The following is a 19,077-nucleotide window of genomic DNA, read 5'->3' on the forward strand; positions in this document are numbered from 1 at the left end:
GGTGGTTTACAGTGCAGGCTCTGTAAGGAAACAGACTCCAGCTAATGCGTTATCCTAGGTTTTTCCATTGGTACTGCAATGATACTAAACAAAAAAGCAAGCCATGACAAACAGACTAATCAGTTCCCACTTCTGAGCACTGTTCTACTGCCTTCACTGAAATAACCTGCTAATATAGTACACTAGCTCCCAATTTAATTTTAAAAGAGAAAATTCCTCAAGTTTGTAAATTTAAAAAATGGGTAGAGGGTTGGTTTTTTCAGAAGCAAAGAAATCGCATGAGTACAAAAAATTCTTTCTGCACTCAAATGCCAAAAAATCTTTGAAGCACAGAAACAAAGTTAGAAACCTAGGGAGTTAAATTAGGACTTAGCAATCAGCCATTTGCTCTCTGCTGTCTTGTTACCAACAGTCATGTTGCTCAAGGTTTATTTAATGTTAACTTCTAGATTAATTACTGATATGAACTCTAGCGGTTTTACTGTGAGCTCAGCTTTTCCAGGGGCTGTTTTTCTTCTGCATAAACAGATCCCCTGGCATCATGGCTCACAAAAGTTAATTTCTAAGTGGAACTGCTGAGATGCTGAATTTCAAAAATTTCAAAGTAAAAACTCCAAGAAGAATTGTCTTAAAAGTATAAAACCTCCCCCCAAAACCGAAACAAAAATCAAACCACCAATAATGATGATTTTAAAAAAACCCCAAAACCTACAAAAACAACCCCCAAAACACAACCACCCAAACAAAACCTAATGAGATAGCTAAAGGAAAACAGATAGATAAAGGAAAAATAAACCATGGTAATATAACAAAAGAAATTAATGTTATCAGGTAATCCTGATTACTATGAATAAAGTGATAAAACTAAAGACAATATTTTTGAAGAATAAAGTACCAGGAAAATGGATAACAGAGGAATAGAGTAAAAGAAATCTGAAAGTTATTCAGAGGACCTTAGTAAAGACAAGCAGGGTATGGTTACACAAGAAACATGGAATCTGATGATGCTGACGGATTTAACAGAACTGCATGTGGAGGCAGAAATGGTGCAGGAAAAACTAATCAAATACTTAGTACCATTCATGTTTACAGTCTAATCAGAGCTGCTTTCTCCTGGTGAAGTGAACATCTCTTTCTGCATCAAAAAGATGTACTAGTGCAGGCCCCAAACTAGAGTGGAAAGATGATTTCCCTTCTACAACCAACTGCTTTATTCAGCAGTTGACAAATACTGACACATGATCCAGAAGACACACTGATCTTCACCCCACAAGTTGTGGCAGTCAGCAGCAACACAGCTCAGAGCCCATTAGAGCCAGAGGAGTCACACCACATTGACAGGACAAGCTTTAGCAGAGAAGTCCTACACAAGTCTATTGTAAAGTCAGTCCAGCACATACACACCAAAATCCTTGTCCAAACAGGGGGTGTTTAGAAAACAAAACAAACATAACCAAGTCCAAATGCATAAGTAAAACCAGATTTCAAATATGCTTGTATAATTAATCACCCAAAAAGTGACAGATTTTAAGAATACCAGTGTATACAGAAATAGTAAGGCATAAGTAAGCACCTGAAAACCCAAAGAGGTCAAAGAGTTTTAACAAACATTTTCCCACATAAAGTTAGATCCAGGAAATTACAGGCCTGTCACCTTGACTTCGGTGCTCAGGAAGCTGATGGAGCAGCTCATCCTAAACACCATCACGGAACACGAGGGACAACCAGATGCTCAGGCCCAGTCAGCACGGGTTTATGAAAAGCAGGTCCTGCTTGACAAACCTGATCTCCTCCTATAACAGAGCAACCTGCTTACTGGATGAGGGAAAGGCTGTGGATGTAATTTAACTTGACTTTAGCAAAGCTTTTGACACCATTTCCCACAGCATTCTCCTGGCAAAAATGACTGTTTGAGGTTTGGACAATTGTACACTTCGCTGGGTAAAAAACTGGCCGGACAACCGGGCCCAGAGAGTTGTGGTAAAAGGAGTTAAATCCAGCTGGTGGCCGGTCACGAGTGGTGTCCCCCAGGACTCAGTTTTGGGCCACTCCTGTTTAACATCTTTATTGATGGTCTCGATGAGGAGATCAAGTGCACCCTCAGTCAGTTTGCAGACGACACCAAGTTGGGTGGGAGTGTTGATCTGCTCGAGGGTAGGGAGGCTCTGCAGAGAGACCTGGGCAGGCTGGAGCCATGGGCTGAGGCCAACTGGAGGAGTTTCAATAAGGCCAAATGCCGGGGGCTGCCCTTGGGCCACAACAACCCCCAGCAGCGCTACAGGCTTGGGGAGGAGTGGCTGGAGAGCTGCCAGTCAGAGAGGGACCTGGGGGTGTTGACTGACAGCCAGCTGAACAGGAGCCAGCAGTGTGCCCAGGTGGCCAAGAAGGCCAATGGCATCCTGGCTTGTATCAGGATTAGTGTAGCCAGCAGGGACAGGGTCTTGCCCCTGTACTTGGCACTGGTGAGGCCACACCTTGATTCCTGTGTTCAGTTTTGGGCCCCTCACTACAAAAAGGACATAGAGTTACTGGAACATGTCCAGAGAAGGGCTACAAAGCTGGTCAAGGGTCTGGAACAAATGTCCTATGAGGAGTGGCTGAGGGAACTGGGATTGTTTAGTCTGGAGAAGAGGAGGCTGAGGGGAGACCTCATCGCCCTCTACAGCTACCTGAAAGGAACCTGCAGAGAGCTGGGTTTGAGCCTCTTTAGCCTAGTAGAAAGCGACAGGACAAGAGGTAATGGCCTCAAGTTGCGCCAGGGAAAGTTCAGAATAGATATTAGGAAGTATTTCTTTACAGAACGGGTTGTTAGGTGTTGGAATGGGCTGCCCAGGGAGGTGGTGGAATCCCTATCCCTGGAGGTGTTCAAGAGTAGGTTGATTTTGAGCTTAAGGATATGCTGTGGGTGGGAACTGTGCTAGGCGAATGGTTGGACTAGATGATCTCCAGGGTCCTTTCCAACCTAGATGATTCTGTGATACTTCAAAGAAAACCAGTATCCGCACAAGTATTAACAGTACTCAAATACAGAAACACTTCACTCAGGTAAAACGATTTTAATGTATCAATAAACTTAACAGCAGAAAGTCTTCTACTAGCCTGTAATGTAACAGCGACTGAGAAAACACCTAAGAGGCCCCATCGGTGACCTCTGCTGTTTATTTCTGAACTAGCTGTCTTCACAAATAAACAGACCTCACATTCCAAGCCCAGCCGTAAGGAACTTAATTAATTAACTTAATATCTTGCTGAGAGTTGAACAGTTCAGATTTACTGGCACAAAACAAGCCATCTCTCTGTGTGACAATCCACCCGTCAGCAAAGCATCTGATAGCTCTAACTGTTTTTCTGTCTGTCAACATCCAAAGTATTATCTTAATTCAGCAAGCCAGCAAGTGCATTTTTAACCCCCAGTCAGCAATCTTGCATTCAGTGCAGATCAGTTTTGGTCATCTATTTGTGTTGGGTTTTTTTAAGATGGACAGTAGGAAAAGACTAAAGAGACGGACCATTTAATAATTAAATACTTGCTGACACCTCCAATTTTAAAAAGAACGTTCACCAAAGCAGCAAATGATCTGAACAAAGCGTCTTTGAAACAGTTCAAGCTCGGGGGAAATAGTCCCACTCATTTCTTACAGGACAAATAGTTTTAATAGACTAAATAGCGATAGCAAACGAATAAACACAGCCTGCAGTATGTACTTCTATCAAACCAATATGCAGGTCTGAATTAAAGGACTGCCTGTCCCACAAGCACTAATATGATTCTTTCAGAGGCCCATCACTAAAACCAGAACATGCACAGACATCCAAAATGTAAGATCTATGTGCCAAAATCATGGTGTCTCCTTAAAGTTTCTAAGCAAAGCTAATCTATAAATTAAAAAAAAAAAATAAAAATCAATCTGATTGGTTTGATTTCTATGATTTTGCAAGTAGAAGTTTGCAGAGATCTGAAAACCAGAAAACCTTTCAGCCATATGTCTATCTCTGCTTCCCAATTCTAACTCTATAACACCTTTTTATTAGCATTTGGTTTTCCTTCACATGTATTTGGCTCTTTATTTGCTGACAGTTACATACCATTAACAGCTTCCTTGCTTAACAGCTTCCTTGCCTTCCCACTGTGGGCTATTCTGACAGCCCCAAATACATTTTTCAACCTGGAGTTTATGTCCAGATGAACACTGTGCTTCTCCAATAGAGAAGGCAAAATAACCCTTACCTCCAATACTGTACAAATTTCTCTGAGGACAATAGAAAGGGTTGGGGGGGGGGGAATCCCATAAATTCAAAACCAGTTCACCTTATGCATAACTTTTATTAGCAATAACTGGGAATAGGAATGCAAAGCTAATTTACTGAGCAGATGCACACAAGCCAAAGCATGTCTCCGATCACAGCTTTCCCCACAGTTTTTCAGTGATCAGTTCCACAACAACAGGTATTTCTGATTGGAACCAAGTATTGGAAATCTGACATCCCTCAGCTACTTCCTCCCCCTCCCTCTCTCCCATGTGCTTTTTGTTCTCCACTACTTTGCCTGAAAGCCTGCTCAATTAAGTTGTTTACCATACTTTAAGCAGATTTTCTGTAAATTCTACTTTCGTCTGGTTGGCCAATGATATCTTACTCTTTCAGATAGTTGTTCAGTTTTTAAGTGTAAAGAAAAATCCAGCATATACATACGCATATACATGCTGCTATTCCACTATCTCTTCACAGCTAGATTACAAAAAGGCTGTTTTCACAGAAGACAGGCAGAGCTGACAGTGCAAAGGGATTTTCCTGTATTTAAGAAAAAGAGATATTTCAAGCAGATGTTCACAAAACCTATATATCCTTGACATATAAAGTAATGAGAAACTCTGAGAGCTAAAATTAAGATGTTGATTTCACCTTGTTTCTAACCTTTAGAAGATTCAAATCACCTGAAAGCAGCCTGCGCCTCAAATCAGGGCTAAAATCCTGCTGCAGCTGAAGCCAACTGCAGAATTTTGACCAACCACTTCAGTAACTTTCTGTTCCCCCAACAAATAACCATCACACTGCTTAGTATACTTAAAAGTGAGCATATATTCCTTCAAATTAGCTATCTTAATGCTCTATGGCCAAGCTGTGCTCATTGCCTTTCCCTATTATGACACCAGATAGGGCTCTGGACAGAGTCAGCTTGTTCTACCCAGGTCAGAAGCTGTTAATACCAACAGTTAGTGCAAGCAAGGCTTGATTGAAAAAGAAAAAATAAAAGTACAACTAAGCCACCTGAGTTACTTGGAAAGAGTTTATAAACCATCCAGAAGAGCGTGACAGTACCCTCCATAACAGGGAGGCAGGTGGCAGATCCTCCCTACCTGGTATAGTGGTATATATATACAGGTATATAGTGGTATATATACCAGGTAGAATCCTGGTATAGAACAAAGTAACTTTTTCCTGACAAAGACGACTGCAAATACAGAATTGGCTACTGGAAACAAGCTAACTAGTATTTACCAAAACGCCTCCTCCCTTGGATTGATGAAGGAGAAATATCCTATAATATATGCTGCTTCCCATCAATGAATGGGCAAAAATCTTTCACGACAGGCCGAGGTCAAAATACCACACAAAAATCTTCTGCACACAAAATTTTACTGGAAAGGAACAGGTTGTGGTTCTGAAATCAGTGTACTACTTTATTTGCAAATAAAGTGTTTATACAGAGGTAGCATACGATATTTTTTTGTGGGATTAAGTGATTTCCTTTTGTCCAATGTTATTCTTTTGCTACTCCAGAAGAGAGCTCAAGATAATAAGCACTGCTTAGAACAAACAAACCAGAAGTCCCACAACCATAACGATGATAGTGTTGAGAACGAGTTTAGGAGACAGTTTAAGCACCAAGGAATTTTCTTCACATGAGACTGGCCAAAAGATGGTCTAACACATCTGTGTGAAAAAGGCCAAAATCCAGATGCCACAAGTGATATCCAAGACACATACAAACTATATATACTCATATTACCTGTGAGAGGACAATGCCAATATGCAAGTTTGTATAAACTCTGAACTACAAGCAGTTGTTTCTAGCAACAATGGCTTCTAGAAATCTTGCCTCCAGATATAACCTACAATTCCCCAGAAGTCTCAGTCTCCCAGACAAATTACTTGTTGACTTGCATCCAAGAACAAGTCTAGTCCAAGAGCTGCTGGTTGATTTGAGGGAAAGAAACATTGTTTTGAAGCAGGGGATGCTACAATAGGTATCTTCCCTAATTACAGAACATTGCCCACCTCTCCTTGAACTACAATCTTCACAGCACAATCAAATTGGAAGGCTCTCTTCTCTTTATATTGGTGAGAACTGGCTAGAAAGAATTATTAACTTGCTTTCTTTTGGGGGTAGGGAAGTGATAGGAGGAGATAAAGAATTCATCCAGACATTTGGTCATCTCTTTTAAAGCTAAATTTTATTAATGGCAACTATCAAATGAGTTATTAGTTGAAATAATTCTTCCACCTTGAAAATTATTATTTTATCTTCAGTATTTTAATTCTCAGTCTGATGTTGTGATTTCAGGGAGTGTGTTTGTCTTCAGGGCATCTGCTTCCCTCACAATATTTTAATCTCAACCCTTGCATCTTTTGATTTTTCACTGTCTGCTGTTCTAAGCCATCTTTGTCCAATGTGTAATTTGTTTCCTTTTCAGACACACTGAAACAAGTGACTATCTCAAAGGCCTCAGCACAGCTTGACTCTTCCCCTCCTCCCTGCCTTTTTTTTCTTCTCTAGTCAACAAAAGAGATGGACCCTGAATCCAAGTCTTTGCTGTCCCTGGTGACCTTTAACAAGCTGAAGGCCACAGCAGTATACCAAGATCATCCCTAAATTCATTAACAGGGCTAAGTGCATCAGCTCACTTCATTAAGCTGGCTCATGATTCTAAGTAACAAACTGAGGAAACCCAAGATACCATTTAGCAATGATTAACTGCAGCACAAAACAGAATTCACCAGCTTGGGAGCTGCAGTACAGAATATGAGGTAGCTAGAAAGCTGCATGATCACAGGCTGTGTCTAAAATTCACATGTCTTCATAGAAAAGTTAAAACCTGCTAAAACAAATACATGTTGATGACCAAAGTGCTAATGCTTTCAAAACCTATTACAGTCTGTAACACCTTGTATCTTGACTCACAATTTTGAAGCCACATTGGTTGACCCAACTGTGTTCCATAACATTTTCAAATCACCACAAAATGTTTGAAAGAAAATAAACCAGCAGGTGACCTAGTGAAACAGATGGCTTATTAAAGTTTCTTTTTATTTGGTCCCTGTTAGGAACATAACCTTGCATTTTTAACAGTTAAGTTTCACACTCTCACACTTGAATTAACTCAACAGGAACAACAACTCTGAAATAATACTCTCCTTTCCCTAGGATTAGATATAAAAAGCATCTGAACTCCACACAGACTTGACATACAAAACCACAAGGGCATTTTGGAGATTGAGAACAGTATTCAAGTCATAGAAAAGGATCTTTGCGTCTACTAACTAGATTTCAGTCAGACAATTTCAAAGCAGAACTTTACAACCTGAGTTAAGAGCATTGTAACTAGGGTATGTCCCAGCAAATCAAAACAATAACCAATGCAGTGCTTACTTTCAACTCTTATTTTGGCACAAGCTTGAATCTGGTTGAAGCAGGCTTAATCACTAAATCTCAACCTTGAATAAGTTTCAGGATTAGGAGTGAAGTATCATCTGCAGGTAATTTTACACAAAGAACTCCTTTTCCTCAATGTATTCCAGCTACTAACAAACAAAATTATCAGTATGAAACACTGCAATCCTACTAGAGAGGCAAGTCTGAATGGACCCATCCTAGAAAGCCTCACTGCTCGCCACTGCTCTAGGAATGATCGGTTAGTTGGTAGCAACACAGCAACGGCTAAAACAGCATCTGGGATGCATTTTATTCTGTGGCAGATTAATATCCTTTTCCAGATATGTTAGCAAAGGAGACTGTACTGCATATAAATTCTGTGACAAACAGCTCAAAAATCATATGCGTTAAATAAACATCTCATGATTCATCATCTCAAGTCACAGGCATACATTTAATACACTGTAATGTCTTCCAAAGCCCTGTAAGTATTTGTTCTTCATTAGTATCAAACATATAGCACATTTAAGAAAATACCAATCACAGCTTTATTTGTAACAGCAACATTAAGTGGAAGTCACATTTATACATCTCTACTATGGTCTAAATACAGTGTGGGAGTGAAAACACAAAGAGCAGAGGAATAAGCAAGCTATTATACTGTAGGAGAAATATTTATATGGAAGCTACAATACACACAGCTTACTTCAAAGTTGCCTTATACCTCTAGATGCCCTAGCTTCAAAGGGAAGAGGACAGGTCATTCTCTCAGCTGGTTTCAGGGAAGACATGGTCCCACCCATTCAACATTTCCCTCTCCCCTTATAGTCTGTCTGCAAACACTTAAGAGACAGTTGAGGGATTGAAGACAGTTGTGTACAATTGCAAATATTTACACTAACAGCAATGAGGTAATCTGCTCTGTTTTGGCAAGAACTGGTTTAACTCTTGGTTTTGTAAGGCTAAATTTGTTCTTTACACTTCAGTCAAGCCCATGTGCAATATTTGCTTTGACATTTGATTACAGCCACTTTGAGTCACAGCTGTCAAAGTGAGGTGTTCCTTGGACTCCAAATGTGAACTGAGAGCAAACTTTGTAAAGCTCAGAAAAACATTTAAAAACCTTACTATACTTCCCATGTTACAAGATACAGACCAAAACACGACACTCTCTTCCACTATATTTTTGGGAAAGTTGCAAGCAAATGAGCATTTTCACCACTTCCATGTTTGCACTGAAAGATGGAGGAAATAAAAAAAAAATTTATAACTGAAGTATCTATTTAAATTTGAATTAGCTGAAGTTTCCAAAGTCAACTAAGAATATGTTTTAAAGCCATGGTACTACATGAGTACTGAAAAGAACTCTCACGATAATTAAATGCAATTCCTGAAACAGAAATAAGGTGAGGCACTTTCAACTTAACATAACTGTTTTAAAAAATTAAAATCTTAAAGCTTTATTCAGAGAGTGGCTACATTATTCATTAAACATTATCTAAGAAATTTCAAGTCACTCTCCTGGCAACCTAGAAAAGTCTGCAAGACAGAACAGAACATATTCCTACAAGGAATCTTTAAACAGTTAAGGCAAGTAAGAGAATGGAGTGGGCAAACCCATCCCTTTCTAAAATTTACACTTGGCTATGCTTACTTTCATATTTCCCCAAGCAGAAAAGAACTTCTTTCCTTCTTCTGTTCTCTATTTATAGGACTCAGCTGGATTACTTAAGTATTTCCCCTCTCTAGACAGTTGTGCGCTTGCATAATTTTATTTATTAAAGCAAAATCTGAGGTAATTGTAATACACAACAATAGTTTATGGGCTAAAATACTCTGTCTGCATTACTTAATTCCCATACTTCTGCTTTCAATGCTGTGGCAATGCTACAGCCAGCTCCAAGATAATTCCACACTGCTTTTACCAACTGGCCACACTGTCTCAAAAACGGATGTGGAACTGCAATACTACTTCAGGAGGTGAGTATACTTGGGCACCTCTATTCAGCCAATAATTTTAGGGCAACTGTTATAAACTTCATACTTTCTAAACCACTAGTTCTCTTTAAGTTTGGCTAAAACTCACCTACGGTGTTCAAAACCCACTGGGAGAGGCAAGAAGCATAGAGATGAGAAACATCACCATAAACACACTTCCCCTTGGAAAACAGTCTTACAAAGACCACATACGGCATTCACTGAATGACAAAGAACTCTTCAGGAAAAAAAGGATTCTATGCCCCAAAATTGGCAGGCATTACACAAAAGTCACAGTTTGCAATACCAATGAAAAATGGATTTTAGGTCAAATTCAATACAGCAAGAATAAAGAAGTTTTCGTTTTCCTCTTCCTACCTTCTTTCTCTTCTGCAACAACTCATAAGCCAGCACCACTTTTCACTTACCTTCCCATATTTTCAGACATCATCTACATTTTGGACCTTCTGAAATACACAGCCTTTTGTTACTGGCCATGCAGTTACAGGCGTTCATCTCAAGTCTTAATGACTATGTCTTCCTCCTCAACGCACCCTCAGCGATCCCATCTTGTCCATCAGCCCAGAACAATGATGTCAGGACAGTTTTCTGGAGTCAGCAGACTTGCCAAAAGCAGAGAGCATGAAGCAGTCCTCCTCTTCTCTAACACATTATATGCAATCTACTTATTTTCATTCAAAAGTCCTTCCACACTCATCTCTACCCTTCTTATTTCTCATACATTTTTCCAAGTGAACTGTACTGCTTTATGGTTCATTTGCAAAAATCACCTCAGACATGTGCATAGAAGAGAAACTCCACCAAGTTACTGGATAAATATCCTCATTATCCTCCTTCAAATTCTCCCTTAACCCACTTCTGCACAGTGCATGCCAAAACACAACGGATCAACAGGTTGCATGTTGTGACCCTACCACTTTTCATGAGAAATCAATCTACTCACCTCCACATGCCCTACACACCTTAGGCAAGGTGTATCTTCTTTTCAGGAGCTCTACTTTTGGGGAGGCCAAGACAGTGATCTGCTTGAAGAGCTCCTGGAAAGCATCCAGAAGATTGGCGACTTACTAGAGCCTTTTGGGAGTACACTTGTCCCTCCAGGATGAATTTTAACATCATTCCTCCTATCGTGATAGATCTTCACCATATGTCTCTAAACTTAATTATGAGATGCCTGGGATGCCAGGCACTGGTACTGAAGAACGTACAGTCCAAGTTAAACAAAACAGCCTCTCAGCTGCTCAGTAGTGCTATGTGAAGAGCTGAGGTGCTCATGTACGCTCTAGGTTACCATCATACTGCTTATGAAGTACAAGTCCAGCTTACATTTCTTTCTTGAAACGGGAAAAAAAAAGATCAGAAATCCAGTTAGGACATTTTTAGTTTCCACTGCTCTTTCTTACCAAACTTAAAAAAATTTTGTCCATTTCTGTGGACTCTTTCTCCTCAGAGGAACACAGAGGACACGCTGTGTAGTCTGGAGAGCTATTAGCCATTAACAGCAGTGAATGTGTTAATAGATAGGATGAAGGATTAGGATTTTGCAACAGATTTTAACAAAAAGAGTCTGGCCAGTTTTCTTTTAAATGAGAAGTGCTGCTGGGATTTCTAATCTTTATTGATATGCAGCTATGGAAGCGTACAATACCAGGTAAAATTAGGAGGCTAGAATGGCTTATTAAGCACAATTACCTAGCAAACAATCTAAATCCTGGAAAGAATTCAAGGGTAAGTACCCACATAAAGTTTCTGTTAATTGTAAGCTAGTGAGCACATGAAGACCTAAAATTATCCAAAATACAAAACATTAATGAGTTCAGACATCCAAATCATGACACTTAAATTAAAAAAAACAATTAAAGAAGTATAATATATTAGAAAAGATAATTAAAGTCTTCTTTTTTCAAATGAGCAACTTGAAAAGCCACATTAAACATCAGTGTCCAATTTGACCATGTGCTTCTAAGCATCTTTATCAAAAAGAAGGTATCCATTCCTCTAAAGAAGGTATTGGGCATTAGCAATTCTGGGGACCAGTTCAGCATTCTGTGGTTTAACATTGTGCATGGAAAACCAAGAACACTTGATATACAATATAGTTTTACATTATATGCATATAATGTAGGCCAGCTTAAAAAAACCCCAAAACCCAAAAACCACACAAACAAAAAAATAGAACTGTGAAAATAGAACTGTGCAAGTCCCTGGGACATCTGTGTTATTGAAGAGGTGACAATAAATGCCTATAGTTTCAATAGCAACTAATTTAAGATTTCACATAGTTTCTGTTTCATATGTTCAAGGGGCTTTAATTTCCAGAAAGTGATGAGGCCTCATGCTCTGCAACTTCAAGCACCTCAAAGGGAGCGGCCTAAACCAGATGTACCCCATTTATCTCATTTGCTAAGATCACCATCGTCCAGGTTTTTTTTTCTTAAGTTTTGCATATTTTCATCCTAAGGGCAAACAATCTTTGTGTTAATTATTTTAGAGGAGTGAACTTCCAAGTTTTGCAAGGAAACCTTTGGCAATTTTGTCACCTAAAGAATCTTCCTCCTCCTGCTTTCTTCTTATTTTAGCTATAGAAGCAGCCTCTAGTGTCACCATCCTTCCTCAAAATGATTGCATTCTAACAAAGTCCAATACACAAAGAAGATTCTGGAACCAACAATGAGTCTTAATGCTTTCTTCCACATGCCATCACCCCCCAGGCATTACACTTGCAGAAATGCAAAAGCAAATTGGGGTCTGAGTTCTCACTTCTGCATCAGAACACGCTGCTGCACAAGCATTCTGAGGAGTAACATTTAGAACAGTAGTGTCAGAACAGGTATCTGAGCAGTATGGTTTCAGGTCTGACACTAAACTGCAAGTGATACTACCTCAGCTTCCAGAATGGACAAGAAAGCTTTAGAAAGCAGTATTTAAGACACCAATGAATGATACTGACTGGAAGCAACTCTGCAGGGTTACATTCTCTGGTAAAGACAGACTAAGAGGAAGACTCCCCTACAGGCATACCGGACATTGCTACATTCTTCCTGGGCTCCAGGAATGGACTTGGCCAAACCTGCAGCACCAGAGCTCACTAGTCAGTGCAGCAAAAGGACAAAGGTAATATTCGGGGACAGCCACTTGTGTGCCCAAATTGCCCCAGCAACAGATGCACCTGCAAACACACCTCTCTCATGTTCAGGCTCTTCAGTCGGGCTGGGTGAGGATGGGAAACATTCACAGCTCAAAGTCCTTTACTTAGTACCTAATTCTTTCCTTTGGATTTGAATACTAGACCCAGAAACAAGGAGAAGACTGTATGTAGTAGCTCAGAGCATTTACCCATTAAGTGGGAGACCAGGGTTCTGTGACTTTCTTTTGCTTGAAGGGCCTTGAACCCCATCTATTACTTTCAATATTATGTTAGATGGCACCATTCTTCTTGTCATGAAGCTGAAAAAACACCCCAGCGTACATGAGATTGCAGAAAAAGCAAGAGGAATTTTAACTCTACAAATCTAGGAAAGATATTCTTACTGTATGGAACAATTTTTAGCTCTTAACATTGCTTACAGAGTTCAGATTAAAAAACAAACCAAAAACCTTTCACAGAAATGCATAGACAGTCCTGGCAACAAAGGTGAGAACTCAGGAAGCCCACACTGTAGGTTTCCCAAAGCACAGAGAAAAAACACATGCATCAGGGTCCCCAGTACTGGTACTACTGGGAGAATATTAGATTAACTTTCAGAAGGTGATTCACAAAAGCCATCTCAAACATTCTAAAAGTCCAACAGTGACTAAAACCAGGACCAGATGTATATTCCTGCATCAGTCATTCAATAATAGGAAAAAAAAGAAAGTTAAACTTTTATAAAGAAAACTATTCAGTGTTCTGAAAGCATTTATCCAAGGGAGGAAAGAAGTGGTGTGCCTGAAGACAGACAAACCATCACACTGAACAATAAATCGAAAATATAATTCACATAATCTTTCAGATTTTCAATATTTTAATAAACCATGGAACCAGCAAATTTTGAAGAAAGCACACTTCAAGGCAAACTATCAGTTTCATTTTAGGACATGCTTTGGACATGTGCTGGATCATCTAGTCCAGCCTCAGAAGTTCTCTCCATCCTAAATTGCTCTGATTCTTATTGCCTGTCAACATATAAGAGCAGGTTAATGCAAACACATACATATGAAGATAAACAGTCAGTGTTTAGCTTACCTAAAGCAACTTTTAAGTCGTGGATCATGTAAAAGTGACTCTTCAAATGAATCAGCACCAGAAGCAGTTACTAAGTTCTGATTTCAGCATCCAAGGAGCAGTCAGAACAGTTAAACTTTCAGAGGTCAAATTGCCCTTAAAGTACTTTACAAAACAGGATTTCACCTTGAAGACCAACCCTAGTTATCTAATCTATAGTTACTTTTAACCTTTTAGTTTTCTGTCAGACAGGAGTGCCAAGGATGTTGCCTTGGCCCAAACAGGGGTAGAAACAGTCATTTTCTCACATGGAAGGGAGTCTAACAGAACATTATTTCCACACTTGCTGAAAGACAACAGATTCCCCCTAAAACTTGAAATAGTCCAGCACAAATAAATGTTTGTCAATGGAGAGCTTGAGATCTGCACAAAACTTTCTTAACCTACTTACATCCTGTGACATTAGTGCCAGCTCAGTGCAAGAACATAAGGAGAGAGACTAAAATTGTACCAGTGAAGGTGCAGACTAAGCTTCAGGCCCCAATATCCTCAAACTGGCCTAGGACAATACCTCTGTAGAGACTACATGAAATTTCTTGCAGAGATCAATCTACAGTCTCAATATTTAGCCAGCATTGGCAGTCAAAAAACCTCCAAATCCCACACTATGCAGTGTCTCAGGGGTCCCCTGCATGACCCCTGAAGTAACATTCAAAACCAGCCAGCAGGTCATAATGACTAATTATGCACAGGTGTTTGCTCACTGCAGCAAGAGAAAGCTGAAGAAAATGCAAACCACTAAAACACGGTGTAAAGGCTAATTAAAAATAGGAAACATTAATTCAATTCAAATTCAGGTCAGCATAAATTACTGCCAGTGGACCTTATAATCTAAAACCGTCAAATAGGCACTCCTCTCACTTAATAGAAGAATCAATCCAAGTAGGCCAAATGTCAGATGTCAGCTAGTGTGAAGTGCAGGATAAAGTACAGAGAAACAAAAGTTTTGTTAAATAGTGAGCAGAATGAAAAATCAAGCCTAACTGCTAAGAGAACATGGCAGCACTCAAATCCTCCTAGTTGAAAACTAGGGAATTCAGCATCAAAACCACTTGCCCAAGCTTATTAAGACATATACACAGCTCAACCTCCTGTTTACCTCTCTGGTTTCATACAGAAGGGCAGATAGCAATTTTAGAAACACTCTTTAGGAAGGACTATTGCTACTTTACTTCAATTTTTTTAAAAAAATGCATCATCTTGTACATTCTTACAAGCTTTCAGGTGAGTGGATATCACATCCATTTGACTAGCAAGCACTTTATCTCATTATTCCTAAATTTCTGTGCAGACTTAGCAGATAGAGTATTATTGGTAAACCTAGGAAAAAGTTATGCTATTATAACGTATGCACATGCCTTTATACTCCTTTTATATCACTGCAGAGGGGTCTACTGCAGCTCAAGAGCATATTTTACCAATGCTATGCATACAGTACTTCTGTACATACTTTTAACACGTTTCCCAGGAAAGTAAAGGCATTTGAGATTGCACTGTAAAACTGCATTACCACCTATATTTTCTTGATAAAGTCCTCTTCAGTTCAGCTATAGCCTTTGCATCAACTACACGTACAGTAAAGATTTATATATCCACTATGAAATTGAAAATGGGAAGTTTTATATGTTATTTATAGAAATCTGTATTTTCTCCTATCTCAGGTCATGAGCTGTGAGATGGAAACTACTGCTACTCACAATTTTTTTTTTAGGGATTGCCTGCACTCACATTTAAGTTTTCTGCTTCACCCTTAATATGGCTCACATACCAATGTCAAGAAAATCACACAAGTTTACTGAGAGTGAATAGAGAATTAAGTCAACAAAAGATCTATTTTAATAACACATGGTTCTTGCATTCACTTGTATGTTGTGACTTTTATTTCAAAGAAAGGGATGGAGAGTGCTGCAGTAGGGTGGAAGGGAGGGAGTCGCACAGGCCATATATGATGCTCAGAGTTGTTTACAGCTAGCTGGGAAAGGAGCCACTGCCACACCACTGTACACCTCCAAAACTGAACAACTCCCATTTTTCCAAGATTTCCTGAAAAAACATTATTATCACTAGTTACACTGAAAGGCCAAAGCCATATTAATAGCTACATAAAATTTCTTGAATAAAGCCTTTGCTTCTATATTAAAAACTCCAGCAAGCTTCTTTCATTTTAGATTATACTTGAAAATACTTAAAGATGGTAAATAAGCTTCATCCTTACTGGACCCTCAGTAGAACACCACATTTCAGCTTCCTGACTGTGTACCTACTTCAAATGCAAGTCTTCTGATGTTGATATTATTATTTGACCAGAGTCAATCATCAGAACAATTTGTACAGGAAGGGCACTAATCGCATTTTCTCTTCAAGTACTATTATAGCTATCTGACCCTGTCTGAGCCTCTTGAAATCAAGAGTGTTTCTAGAGTCTTACATTTCTAAACCAATTAAAAAACATAGAAAAGTGCGTTATTTTCAGAGAAAAATAATCCAAACCTATCCACAAATAAACATAACTGTACAGTTACTCCTCTCCCCATTTACTGAAAGCCCTGTTTGAGCAGTGTCATTAATTACCCATCTTCCTGTCTGAACAGACAGATTTCTAAAAACATCTAAACAACATCTAGTAATTTTTTCCAGCATGGGAAAGAAGAGTGGGCATACATATGGTAGCTATATTTTAGTCACTCTTTTTACATGAAAAAGTTTGTCAACAAAATTAACTATCTATTGTTCAAACATGTTCCAGAATAAGGTATCTCTGTTTCAACTAATAACAGCAAACTACTGGTCATATATTTTATGATACTAAATTAGTGTAACAGTGTTGGAGTTTGTCCTTTGCAAGTAAGGTTCTTAGATGTGGTAAGAGAACACACGTTGCCTATCTTTATTGCATAATCTATGAAGACTATCGCGGTTTGCAAGATCATATTTTCCACTCAAATACCAAGAGAGCCCCAAGCCTAAACAGGCTTGAACATGTGCCTTGCTTTGTACATATTAGTACAGGAAAATTAACCCTACACATAATGTCTCTTGAGAGCAAGGATCTGACTACAAACATCTTTAAAAATGCAACCTCTCTCCAAATCATAAGTGAAATAAAGTTATGAACCTCCTAAACTATGTTCTGACTTCAGATTGAATACTTATGCTCAAATTACATAGTTTTACTTAGTGAAATACCGTAAGTGCACTAGTTCATATACCAGTTCCTTGCCAACATCCTGGTTTAAGACATCTTTATCCATAAAAAGGTAAGGTCTCCCATGCCCTAAGAAATTGTGCTAATTCATCAGGCTACAGGATTTTGAGAAAAATCTTTCCAGACAACCTCCCATTTCACCTGCATAATTAAGGTGTTCCTGCAGCAGGGACTTGAACCCTGGGAATCTCCCAGAGACTTAACTGTGAAGAGAGAGAGAAGTAAACTCTCAACAAACCCAATTGAGATTTATTTTAGGAAATCCTGTAGTCTGTGTGTGGTAAAACATGTTTCTCTTCATATTTAGTGATGAATGTTCTGAATATTAACTTGAAGGTATTTGTAAATGAGATTTTTGCAGATTTGACCATTAAGATACTTTAAATGTCTTTATTTAGCTGTTATTTTTTCTTTCTCACTTCAAGATATCAATTACAAAGTATGTTTCCTGAATAACTAAAATTCAAAAAGTAAACATTTATTTAAAGCCACAACAACCCCCAGCAGCGCTACAGGCTTGAGGAGGAGTGGCTGGAGAGCTGCCAGTCAGAGAGGGACATGGGGGTGTTTGGCCAGCTGGCCAGCAGTGTGCCCAGGTGGCCAAGGTGGCCAATGGCATCCTGGCTTGTGTCAGAAATAGCATAGCCAGCAGGGACAGGGGTCTTACCCCTGTACTTGGCACTGGTGATGCCGCACCTCGATTCCTGTGTTCAGTTTTGGGCCCCTCACTACAAAAAGGACATTGAATGACTCAAGCGTGTCCAGAGAAGGGCAATGAAGCTGGTTCAGGGTCTGGAGCACAGGTCCTACGGGGAGCAGCTGAGGGAACTGGGGTTGTTTAGTCTGGAGAAGAGGAGGCTTCCTCTGGAGAAGAGGGGAGACCTCATTACCCTCTACAGATACCTGAAAGGAAGCTGCAGAGAGCTGGGTCTGAGTCTCTTTAGCCTAGTAGTAAGCGACAGGACAAGAGGTAATGGCCTCAAACTGCACCAGGGAAGATTTAGACTAGATGTCAGGAAGTATTCTTTACAGAACAGGTTGTCAGACTGGAATGGGCTGCCCAGGGAGGTGGTGGAGTCCCCATCCCTGGAGGTGTTTAAGAGTCAGGTCGATTTGGAGCTTAAGGACATGGTGTAGTTGGGAACTGTCATTGTTAGGTGAACGGTTGGACTAGATGATCTCTATGGTCCTTTCCAACCTAGTTGATACTGTGAAGTACAGGTGCTACAAATGTAAAAAAATAATTTAGATCTGGATATAAGATCTGAGTTTTATGTAAGGACAAATTTATATAGGACAGTAAGAAGAGGAAGAAACATCACGCTTAGAATGAGAAAGCATGAAGCTACATGTAATAAAAAATTCAAGCAAGTGAGGAAAAGGAGAGAAAGAGATGCATATATGGTATCTTCAACTTCAGCTATGCTATCCCACCAGTCTGAACAAGTGCAAGGTCATTAAAGACCTGCAACACAGATAGTAAGGAAACACGAGGCACATTGTGCAGTGTTCAACTTCAGAATGAGTAATGGAGAGACAGAAGACATGAAAAGCATTTATTGTAATCCAAAGAATGCAGCACAGTTCAAGGATCCCAGTGATAACAACCATGTCAAAGAAATCTCAGGTATTTTTCTGTACTGCCTCAGAGACAGCATGAGAATGGTGTATTTACAGTAAGTTGAAACATGCAAGCAAAGCAATACAAGAGGCAACATGTTTCTTTTGAGATTATTTTTCACCTCAACTAGAACTTTCTGGCCTGTCAGAGAAAAACTCTCCCTGAACCAGAGAGTCTTTTAGAGAGCACTCAGGAACTTGTCCCATTTCTTCATTCCATTCAGTAGATACCAGAAGCAAAAATGGAGGAGCGGAGGGTGAAATCACAGCGAGATCAATGAATGAGATATTTTCTGATTCATGAAATGGTTCTGGAAGGGTGCACAATCAAGTTTT

At 39.4% G+C, this 19,077-nt stretch overlaps 1 protein-coding gene across 5 annotated transcripts in view; it reads right to left on the minus strand.

The window, feature by feature from the left end:
* Positions 1 to 19,077, minus strand: part of RASSF8 (Ras association domain family member 8) — a 109,180-nt gene that overhangs the window by 19,044 nt on the left and 71,059 nt on the right. The window contains exon 3 of one of the 5 annotated variants that reach the window (XM_026866739.1): positions 4,701 to 4,791. The exons of the other annotated variants lie outside the window; for them this stretch is intronic. The gene's annotated coding sequence lies outside the window, so the exon portion shown is untranslated. The remainder of the gene's footprint in view (positions 1 to 4,700; positions 4,792 to 19,077) is intronic. 5 annotated transcript variants of the gene reach the window in all.

This window comes from Athene cunicularia (assembly GCF_003259725.1).
Source record: "Athene cunicularia isolate RWA chromosome 1 unlocalized genomic scaffold, athCun1 chr1_part2, whole genome shotgun sequence".
Lineage (NCBI taxonomy): Eukaryota > Metazoa > Chordata > Aves > Strigiformes > Strigidae > Athene > Athene cunicularia.